We start from the raw sequence: 12,216 nt of genomic DNA, 5'->3' as shown, positions 1-12,216 counted from the left end.
AGGAAGAAGGGATGTATAACATTTCATCTGATTTTCTAATCACTGAGGGAAGTGGTAAACAACTGTGCAAATTGATGAATAGAATCTATGAGACTCCCGAAATACCAGCAGACTTCTGGAAAAACATCACCCACACATTTCCAAAGCCAGCAAGAGCCGACAAGTGCGAGAATTTTTGCACAATCAGCTTAATAGCACAATCATCCAAGTTGCAGACAAGAATGATATACAGAAGAATGGAAAATAAAACTGAGCATGTTTTAGATGAATATCATTTTGGCTTTAGAAAAGGTAAAGACACCAGAGAGGCGGTCGTGACGTGGCACTTAACAATGGAAACAAGACTCTAGAAAAAGCAAGACACGTCAAAAGATCTGTCGTTCTGGAAAAAGCGTTCTGCGACGTAAAACAGTACAAGATGTTAGAAATGCTGAGAGAAATGGGAGTGAACTGTAGGGAAAGACAGGTATGTACAAGAAACAAGAGGGAACAATAAGACTGGAAGACAGAGAACGAAGTGCTTGGATTATGAAGTGTATAAGACAAGTATGCTGTCGTTCGCCCCTACTGTTCAAGGAAGCAATGACGGAAATAAAGCTTCAAGAGTGACATTAAAATTCAGATGAAAGGATATCAATGATTGGATTCACTGATGCCGTTGCTACAGTCAGTGAAGTTGAAGAAGAATATGGGTTAAGAGTAGCCAGAAGAAATACCTAAGTAATGAGATGTAGCAGGAAAGAGAATAGCGAGAATCTTAACATCAACATTAATAACCACGAAGTTAAGGAATTTTGCTACTATGGAAGGAAAATAACTCGTGACGGACAACGAAGGAGAAGTATTATAGTAGTTGTATTAGACGTTTATTACCTTACAAATTCAGTGCATTAGTATTTGTAAAATGATTTTTTCATATAGTGTTCATTCAAAAATGACGATCATTCCACTTGGGATCTGTGGAATGGTTCATTAGCTTGTTTGTTTGAGTTGTAAATATTTGTCATGTATTGTTGTTTTACTGACATGTTCTACATCCTGGAGGACCTCCTCACTACGGATCAATTGGAATGAAAGTAAATCTAATCTAATCGAATCTAACTGACCTTTATATTTAGTCGAAGATCCACACGCACCAGGCTGCAATACACGGGCGTTTGGTTTCACACTGGCTGACACTGGGAATAAGGTACTCGTATGTAAACTGGGATTAAATGGTTCAAATGGCTCTGAGCACTATGGGACTCAACTGCTGTGGTCATAAGTCCCCTAGAACTTAGAACTACTTAAACCTAACTAACCTAAGGACATCACACACGTCCATTCCCGAGGCAGGATTCGAACCTGCGACCGTAGCGGTCGTGCGGTTCCAGACTGTAGCGCCTTTAACCGCTCGGCCACTCCGGCCGGCTAAACTGGGATTATGTCATTGCCATCGACGTCCACGTCTCTTAACAACTGTACGTAGCGCTCTACGATTTTCACTTTGACATTGGTAACTGCAATACTAGTCGCCCAAATTATACCATTGACGCAGGGGATGTGATATATGAAATGCTGCATCCTCTCTAGAAGGAAAATACACTAATTTTATTTTCAGCAGATGTACTGATGTCAGAGTCTATGCTGTGTTGACTATTTAAAGTACATAAATTTCTGATCTGTGGACTAAAAAAGTCCACCAAAAGATGCACAGTACACCTCATATTTTTTTTTATCAAGGTTCCAGTGCCTATTGTTCCCAAATGTAACTATTTCGGGAATGTTTGCAAGGGGAATTTCAAAGTCGATAATTTCATTAGCAGCTAAGCAAAACATTTTGGAAGCATTTTCCAGTTTATGGAATTGGAACTATTTAAATTCGTTGTAGGGACAACGTTGTCTCGGTAAAACATAACACAAGTAAAATATAACATAGCTTAACGTATGGCTCATGACGTATGCCAGTAAGGTCAGTGGCGTGTAGCAGTACGTGTGGCCTTTGGGCATCGAACAGCTCTTTCGACAGTGAGAGATGGTTGATCCAAACCTAGTAATTCTGGGGTCTGGCTGTAGCTTGCGACCAACGAATCTAGGTATCTGCTTGTCGATAGGGAGTTCTGCAGTGTAGTGGGTTATCTTCTGATCGTTCCGACGTATAGACTCATTTCAATAGTTGGGAAAGTATTTAGAGTTACAAGTGTTAGACAGAAAATATCACTTTCGTTAAGATGGTATGCGTCTCGTTTGACAAAGGAACCAAATGAAATTTAAGAGTCAAATCGGAAAAAAGTCCAAGATGATACGTAGGTTAGTCTCCCCTCCTGCTCGACTGCACTACGATAGACCACCAGCAACGAGAGCCTGCAAACAGCGTGAGGCATGAACTGCCGAGCAAGAATTGGCAGCCAGAGGGCGTTCGCCATTATGAGGCACGAACCTACGTGCCGCGTCAAGGGAATGCTACCGAAGATCCGATACGATGCTGATAAAACACGAGCAGTGAGTGGAATACTGCATACATACAGAGCGGGAGTTCAGTATTTGGTGTTGGAGGAAACAGAGCACACAACTGTGTCAGCTAACTTTCGGTAAAGTTATTCCTATTACTAAAAGTGCCACTTTTCCTCCTTACAATGGGAAAAAACAATTTCTGTAGCTATACACTAACAAACTTCTGCAGATATCTTAATAGATAAAAGACTACTTAGAGCTATGGTAAACGAGCTCAAGAAACATTTCTTGAAGAAGAAAGAGTGTATTATAATAGTGTAATGAATTCTTATTTCCACATCACCTTTATCAGCTATTTGGCATCCACTTCTAGGTAATGACCTACACTAACTTCTCCATCCATTATGGTAAATTATCATAGATACACCATTGTTGCAATGACAGCATAACGTAGTTTTTTATCAGATTCTAGTGCTCGATAAAGACATATTTACTGAAAAATAAAATTATACAGTCTATTTCAAAAATGTTCGAAGTATTATACAGCTTTATTGGTAAAAACGCAACTGTTAAACGACGTAAAAGTGTTTGCTGTACTCTTTCCTACAATTATGCAAGTTCTATACGATATTTGCAGAGCGTTTGTGATATTCTATAGAAACCGATATTTTTATTAAATTACGAGAGTTGTCGGACTGTTTAACCAGAAAAAGGAAGGAAAATGGCGGTATAACGTTCAGTCGACAACGAGTGCCATAGAGACGGAGCACAAACTGGGATTTAACAAGGAAGGATAAGAAAATCGTCTGTGAGATTCCCAAGGAAATCGTTCTTACATTTGCTTTGATCAGGTGAGAGGAATCGCGGTAAACATAAATAGGGATTGTCTGACGGGTTTTCAACTTTCAGCTGTCAACGGTCCCTGTCAAAGTCGTTCAGTCAGTCGAGAAGACAACCTTACGCAAAAGTTATGTGTCTTGTTTCGAGTTTCTTCCCAAAAATAGATTTAATTTATCAAACTGTTAAAAGGTACAATCATTTAAGGCATCAAAGCATCTAAAATAGTGAGTTACTATCTTAGAAACGGCTCTAGCATGCACTGCGGCGTTGAAAAGGTTGGTGACGTTGTGTCATCACATGCACAAGACAGTGGAAAGGACAACTTCCTACAACTCACGAAGATTGGTCTCTCGCGACGGTAGTCGAGATTTAAAAAGTACTGCTCAAGGCAGAGCCATTTTATGACACAGTTCGGGAAGTATCGTTCGGTGCACTATCTACGTCATGCTATAGGTGGACAAAGTGATCCACACGACCTTCGAGCTGTTCAAAAAATGGTTCAAATGGCTCTGAGCACTATGAGACTTAACTTCTGAGGTCATCAGTCCCCTAGAACTTAGAACTACGTAAACCTAACTAACCTAAGGACATCACACACATCCAAGCCCGAGGCAGGATTCGAACCTGCGACCGCAGCGGCCGCGCGGTTCCAGACTGTTGCACCTAGAACCGCTCGGTCACCCTGGCCGGCGAGCTGTTCCCTCTACGTCTTGTGGAAAAGGATTGTAGAGGTGCTAGGCGTTGTGTTTCACTGTGTGTATACAGTGTCAAAGCGGGAAAACAGGTGTTAGTCTTAAATACATCCCACTATTCGTCGTATTCGTACCATCGCTTTTGTTCAGCTGGCTTTCCCTACCTTTGAACGTACTATGTTGTTTACTTCTGTTGTGCCCGCACTGTAACATGTAGTTTATGTTACCTTATCAACATAACAAAGAGACATTTTTGGATGGCATACCATGTATCATCCATGCTTTTTCCACCTATGTATTTTGCTGCGAGTGAACTCAAAGGTTTGCTTTAACTCTGTGATAGTGGTATAGATAGTTCTTTCTCTCTGTTGCATCTGACTGCGTTTGTGTTTAACTTATAGAATGATTATGATCGAAACCAGTAAAAGCGCGATACATCCACCGATAAAACTATGAACGTTAGTAACTTTATAACTAAAGATGACAGAAGTTTTATTAAATTAATTTGTGAGAAGTTGGTTTTAATAAATCAGGCACAGTTTGGAAATACATTGTGTTCATTTTAATAACTTTTAGCTGGAAGTTATCATTCTCCGGAAAATCTCTGAACAAGCTATGTTCAACTCCATAGAAATGGTAATGTTCATTACGTTTAGCTATCTAAATGAATATTTCTTTCACTTATTATTTAGTTTGCAATTTATAGAGAAAAAAACCTTATCTGAATCACTCTGCATTTGATTTATCCAAAAATTGGAGTCTTTAGGGCTTCGTTCGTGGTTTCTTTGTAGTCATTAAAATGTTCTCTCCTTCCAACATTGTTTGAATTATTTACACACTTTGTGGAAGAGTCATTAAAATGTTCTCTCCTTCCGACATAGTTTGAATTATTTACACACTTTGTTGAAGTCTGTTTGAAAAATATGGTTGAAACCTTTTGTTTGTAATGCTATCAGCTTCACAAAAATTAATTTTTTTCTAAGAGAGTAACGTGATCAACAGAATCAAACGGCTTGGACAGATCACAAAAAATACCTATTGGCAGTCTTTAACTACTTAAGATCTGTAATACACTAACTGAAAAAAAATGAGACATCCAGAAGCAGATGAGGAAACGAAACGAAGCTTCACTGGTTTGGAAATGAGAACAGCGAGAAATTTAACATCAGGACTGATGGTCAAGAAGTAGAAAAAGTTAACGAATTCTGCTACCTAGGCAACAAAATAACCAATGACGGATGGAGCAAAGAGGACATCAAAAGGGCATTCCTGGGCAAGAGAAGTGTACTAGTATCAAACATAGGCCTTAATTTGAGAAAGAAATTTCTGAGAATATACGTTTGGAGCGCACCATTGTATGGTACTGAAACACTGACCGTGGAAAAACCGGAACAGAAGAGAATCGAAGCATTTGAGATGTGCTACAGACGAATGTTGAAAATTAGGCCGCGCGGGATTAGCCGAGCGGTCTAGGGCGCTGCAGTCATGGACGGTGCGGCTGGTCCCGGCGGAGGTTCCAGTCCTCCCTCGGGCATGGGTGTGTGTTTGTCGTTAGGATAATTTAGGTTAAGTAGTGTTAAGCTTAGGGACTGATGACCTTAGCAGTTAAGTCCCATAAGATTTCACAAACATTTGAACATATGAACATTTGAAAAGTAGGTGGACTAAGAGGGTGAGGAATGAAGAGGCTGTGCTCAGAATCGGAGAGGAAAGTAATACGTGGAAAACACTGACAAGAAGAAGGGACAGGATGATAGTAGTCTGTTAAGACATCAGGGAATAACTTCCAGCCGGCCGCTGTGGCCGAGCGGTTCTAGGCGCTTCAGTCCGGAACCGCGCTGCTGCTACGGTCGCAGGTTCGAATCCTGCCTCGGGGATGGATGTGTGTGATGTCCTTAGGTTAGTTAGGTTTAAGTAGTTCTGAGTCTAGAGGACTGACGACCTCAGATGTTAAGTCCCATAGTACTTAGAGCCATTTGAACCATTTTTTGAATAACTTCCTTGGTACTAGAGGGAGCTGAAGAAGGTGAAAACTGTAGAGGAGGGGAGAGATTGGAATACGTCCGGCAAATAACTGAGGATGTAGGTGTTGTCATAGGACAGGAATTCAAGGCGGGCTGCATCAAACCAGTCAGAAGCCTGAAAAAAAAGAAGACATTATAATGTCACTACGACCGAGTTAACGTCCGAGCTGGGCCCACACGCGTTCAACTAGGGAATGACCTAAGGATCTTGCCAGTCTCAAGAATGCCTCCACGTCATGTAGATGCTTTATTGAGACACGTGCCGTGTGTGGACGAGCAACGTCCTGTTAAAAATGGTACCACAATACTGTCCCATAAAAGGTAACATCAAGAGGTCACATGACGTCCGTGGCATAGCGTTATGCCGTCACAGTTCCCTCAGTCACCGCTGTCCGTGACTTGAAGGCATACCCAAGGGCTCCTCGTACCAAAACATCAGGAGTAACACCGCTCGCCCTCTCCGAAACAATGGAAGGATGAATCCTCTCCCTACATCGCTGCGATGCCCTCGAACGACAGTCGTCTTGGGTAGCGCAGAACAGCGATTCATCGCTGAGCAGAACGTGAAGCCATTTATCAGCAGTCCATGCTTCCCAGTCACGGAACCACTCCAACGGCACCCGTTTCTGTTGTGGTGTTTACAGCAGCCAACACATGAGACAAAAATTTCGTAATCCGAAAGCTGCTATTGAGCTGTGTTGGCTCGTTCTACGTTTTTACGTCTTTGCCTAGTAGCGCGAACCGTCGCTGTCTAGTCGCCAGGTGGCGCTTCGATTGCCTGTTGGTTGATCTTTGGTTATAGTTCCTTGGGCAGCTTGTTGACCACATCGGCAGTCAGTCAGTCGCCGTCAGGGCGAGACACGGATAAGAGGCACATGTGACGTACGGCGGGCTTTGCACAGAGCTTGTGGGCGCACGATTGTCCGAGCGGCCGATCGTCAATAGAGTCGTGCAGATCGGCAGTACTGGGCCTCATGTCGACGCAGCCGATTTACCCCGCATTAAGGAGGCATGAAGGCATAGTTGTTGGTATGGGTATTGAAGTGCTGTTCATTTTCTGATGCCGCCTATTCCGACTCTTTGACTTCAACAGGGGAGCACATGCGGTAATCAGGTAACGAATACCCTACTCTCCCGCTATGCTGGATTGCCTGTGGTTCTCCATCACTCCGAAGAACTGATTTACCCTTTGGTGCCTCTGTTTGAAATTATTTGAGTGCCACATTTGTGTGTTTTAAAATTTCTTTAATTACAACTTGTTTAGTGTCCGCTTATTTGTCAGCTGCGCCTCGAATTAATTGTCATATGTTCCAGGCTGCCACATGTGTTAATGGCCACTGGGTTCGAAATTGAGTCTGATTTGTACTGGAAGTTGTTGCTTTCCTGACTGGTGTAGCCACTACAAAATTACCTACGGCTGTGGGAATCTTGGCTCTTTTGGATAAATGAGTTCCTTAACTCTGGTGAGATTTTGCCCTTTCAGAGAAATTAATATTTATTGTTTCAAATATGATTACGATTGTAGTTGTTTGAGTGTCAGCCCAAGATTAGTGTATTAACTTCTAAGAAATTTAGGTTAATGTGTCTGAGGGCTGTGTGATTATTACATTAACTTGTTATATGTTATTGTAAGATTAACCGGTTAATCCTTTTAGTAAATCATATTGTAAAATTCTTGTTGTTAGACGTAAGGTATGGTTGGAGCTTGGGGCCACGCCCACATTAGGCTTCTTGCCCTGGTCTGAGCATTTTCATATGTTCTATGATTATCATGCATGATTTATATGTTTGCTTGTTTTCTCTCGCCCTTCTGATCTTTTCTTAGCGTTTGGAGGCGCTGCTCCGGGGTGTTATTTGTTATCAGTTTAGTTTCTATATCGCAGTAATCGGGTGTAATTTACCCAGTAGTGCCATTGAGACCTGGCTTGCCGTACCTGCCCCTTCCATGGTACCATGATTTCCCCGCCTGACGTTTGGTTTTTTGAACATAATAGTTTTAATATTGAAGAATTGTTGAATTGTTAAATGATATTTTATTATTTTTCCACGTCAGTATCTTCAATATGCCCAAGAACCTTCCCTGATTGAGCAAGTATGTTTTCAGAATTATGTGATTCAATTTGGCCAGTGTTATAACAAATTTATTTTTTCTATTTATCTATATTGAACCTATTTGTATGTTGTTCATCTATAAATCTGAATTGATGAGTTTCCATTTTAATACATGTTTAAAAATGCTCTGTATTTATGGTCGTTAGATGAAATAAGAGCCAACGGCCTTGCCGCAGAGGTAACACTGGTTCCCGTCAGATCACCGAAGTTAAGCGCTGCCGGGCTGGGCTAACACTTGGATGGGTGACCATCCGGTCTGCCGAGCGTTGTTGGCAAGCGGGGTGCACTCAGCCCTTCTGAGGCAAACTGAGGAGCTGCTTGATCGAGAAGTGGCGTCTTCGGTCTCGTGAACTGACATACGGCCGGGAGAGCGGTGTGCTGACCACATGCCCCTCCGTAACCGCATCCAGTGACGCTTGTGGGCTGAGGATGACACGGCGGCCGGTCGGTACCGTTGAGCTTTCCAAGGCCTGCTTGGACGGAGATGAAACAAGAGAATTCAGAAGAAATGTGTTTTTTTGCTAGGAAGCTGAACTGTAAGATTTAAATGTGCAATAAAATATTGTTGGACTCGCGGGAAATAACAAATGACTTGTGATAAATACGTATACTTTCCCATGCCTGTTTAGTTGTTCCTTTATCCTGGGGCGTCCACTGACATTTCAGCCAGTCTCCGACTAATGGTGCGGTAGGACGCAGAATGAGGCAAAGAGTTCATCAATTGTTCTCAGAATCCAGGCGCAGAAGTAAAGAGGTTACGATGTGCTTGGTGCACAGTACGGCGATCCTTCCTTCCTTCCTGGTGGCGCTCAGACGTTGTCGGCCAGAAGTTTGTGTCTCGCCTCACTTTCTGAATCTGTCCAACATCAGAACGCTGTCAAATCTGAATACCCCAAAAATCTAGATATTGATCGGTTCATCCAGCCTGCCAAATGGAGTCCCACAATGACACCCCTGTCAAAATCCATCAGGTGCTGATAAAACTATATGATCCAAGCATGCGTGTCCTTCACAGTGATCACTCAGCGTCTGACACTGTTCATGGCCCTACCAGGCTTGGTAACAACATTAAACACAAACAGCACTAAGGTACTGTGGTAGTCATCCTGAAGTAAGTTCCAGTTCTCGAAGAGAACTGGTACTTTAATCATTTATATATCCGCCAGTGGCTCGTATGTGTACGAAATTACGTTTACATCCAGCTATCTCCTCTGCATGCTTAACTGTTATTGTCAGGTAGTGTCCCAGGTTCGATTCCAGATACTGCCAGGAATTTTTGCTTGGTAGGAGGACTGGAATGGGGTACACTTAGCCTCGTGAGTCCAATTGAGGAGATACTTTCACCGAGTTTGGCGCGGCTCTACGTCATGAAATACTGACTACGCAGAGAGATGGTTACATTGACCCCACAGCGCTCCATACCACAGTCAGTCCATACCGATGAGGCCACCGAGGCGTATTGAGGGAGTTTGTTCATATATTTGATGAGTGAATGAATAAACAGCATTCTCAGCGTAGTAACCACTCTTGAATCCCAGCTGTGAAGTTCCATGTAAAGATTTTCGACTTGCATCTACATCTACGGCTATAAGCCTCGGTGTGAGCTCGAAACTGTGAGAATACTTTCGATACCGTACTTTTCCAAATGTCAGTGAGTAAACTGGACGATGATAAAACTACTTAAATGTTTCTTGTCACTTTTATGACAAGGACGTTTAAAATGGCGTATTTTAATATATCTGAAAAAATTCCCTGTGCCAGCGATACTTTATATACATCACGAGAAACATTACTATTTAAGTTAGAACACCCCTTCAGGGTGATATCTGATATTCCATCAAAAATTTGTGAGCTTTCTTTTTTTAGAATATTTATAAAAAATGGTTGAAATGGCTCTGAGCACTATGGGACTCAACTGCTGTGGTCATAAGTCCCCTAGAACTTGGAACTACTTAAACCTAACTAACCTAAGGACATCACACACAGCCATGCCCGAGGCAGGATTCGAACCTGCGACCGCAGCGGTCGTGCGGTTCCAGACTGTAGCGCCTTTAACCGCTCTGCCATTCCGGCCGGCTGAGAATATTTATAGTTTTATTTATTTCGGTCATTGATGTTAGTGATACCTCTAGCTGGTTAATTTTTTTTTTTTGGAATGACTTTTTAATATATTCTCTTTCTTTTTCCAACTGAACCATTTAATCCTATTTTTCGTGATACATTTGGACATTTGGAAAGAGATGGTTAAAAATATTCACAGATTGTGATTGATCATTAATAATACAGTCATTCAGTTTAACTGTGGTAACATGTTGTGCAGTGGCTGGTTGTAGTCGTTCTCGTTTTACAATATCCCAAATATTTTTCATATTATTGTCTGTGTTATTAATTTCTGTCATGATTTCCATAAATTTTAATTTCTTTCCTTAAAATGTTACAGCAGTGTTTGTAGACTGGAAGTAACACCTTGACTTTACACTTTCTGGCCTTTGTATAAATATCCCTATTCCTCTTACACGAAATTTTACTTAGATTGATTACCCACGGCTTGCTTTTATGTTTTTAGTACTCTTTCTGGATATCTTTCAAATATTGGCAAAAATTACGATGGAGTGTATTGAATTTCACATCTCTTTCCATATTATCTCATCCTGTTCCATGTATTTAACTTATTACTAAAACACTGTATCCCGTTATACTACCTACTTCGTGCTGTTGGGATGAAATGCTAATCATGTGCATACCTGAGCATGCCAGTCGGCGCTTGTTACTAGCTGCTTACATGCTGATGCAGTTTTAATGGCCAGAAATGTAACTTGAGGATTCCGTGAAGTTGGCTACGGTTTCACTACTCGAAACCCGTGTGGAATTATGGAACGGTGAAACGCCAATCTCGCCTCCTAAGGGATTGTGTGTAATTTCTTCAAAAAATGAGCTAACGAACAACACCACCTTGCTTCATATCACAATGACGACTAAGTTTCGTTAACACTGAGTACACGAAAAATCATATTAAAATTTTTTCTGCTTTAAATGAATTTCGCATTGAGAACTGAGTGAAAAACGATATACAATACTACTTTCGAGTCAAGAATTCCTGTAGCCGGAAATACGTAAACGAAGAATTAACGCAATTTTACAGTCTAAAAAACTAACAACAGGGAAACGGGGCACAAGCTACCGTTGTTGACATGGACGTAAACATATTTTCTAAGAAGTTAAATTATTTTTTTAACTAATTAGCGAAGAGAAGGATCAGAAGGAGCTTAGGATACAGCGTCCTATGCAAACTGATGTTAGTGTAGATTTATACATTAGACTTGTATCGGGCATAGTAATGAAAATTTGTGTCTCAGAGTAGAGCATAATTATATGAACAGTGAATTGCAAGAATGAGATTTTCACTCTACAGCGGAGTGTGCGCTGTAATGAAACTTCCTGGCAGATTAAAACTATGTGCCAGATCGCGACTCGAACTCGGGATTTATGTCTTTCGCGGGCAAGTGCTCTGCCATCTTAGCTACCCAAGCAAGACTCAGGATCCGTCCTCACAGCTTCAATTCTATCGGTACCTCGTCTCCTACCTTCCAAACTTCTCCGCTGCAGAGTGAAAATCTGATGCTGGAAACATCCCCCATGCTGTGGCTAAGCCATGTCTCCGCAATATCCTTTCTTCCAGGAGTGCTAGTTCTGCAAGGTTTGCAGAAGAGCTTGGAAGGTAGGAGACGACGTACTGGCTTAATTGAAGCTGTGAGGAAGGGTCCTGAGTCGTGCTTGGGTAACTCAGATGGTGCTGGCACAGTAGCTCAGCGTGCTCGGTCAGAGGGCTGCTCGCCCTCTGTAATAAAAAAAAAGTGAGTAAAGGAATCAACGACCATCTTCAAGGGATGTCTTGTGACGTCCGCCCAGACCAAACACAACGAACAATGCCGTACAAAAAATGAGAAAAAACAAAAAAAGATGGTATAGCAATTGCCAGCGAAAGGCAAAGGTCCCGAGTTCGAGTCTCGGTCCGGCACATAGTTTTAATCTGCCAGGAAGTTTCAGTATAATGCAAAGTACACTTGCGTGCAAAACCTAAGGATGAAAGTAATTTTTGTATGGTGTAGCACCGC

The 12,216-nt window shown here is 41.8% G+C and overlaps 1 pseudogene; it reads left to right on the top strand.

Moving 5' to 3' along the window:
• The first annotated feature begins 8,258 nt into the window (after window positions 1-8,258).
• LOC126189317 (5S ribosomal RNA) lies at window positions 8,259-8,376 on the top strand (annotated as a pseudogene).
• The last annotated feature ends 3,840 nt before the right edge of the window (window positions 8,377-12,216 follow it).

Source organism: Schistocerca cancellata, chromosome 5 (genome assembly GCF_023864275.1).
Source record: "Schistocerca cancellata isolate TAMUIC-IGC-003103 chromosome 5, iqSchCanc2.1, whole genome shotgun sequence".
In the NCBI taxonomy this organism is placed as follows: domain Eukaryota; kingdom Metazoa; phylum Arthropoda; class Insecta; order Orthoptera; family Acrididae; genus Schistocerca; species Schistocerca cancellata.
This window is presented reverse-complemented; position numbering and strand designations above follow the sequence as displayed.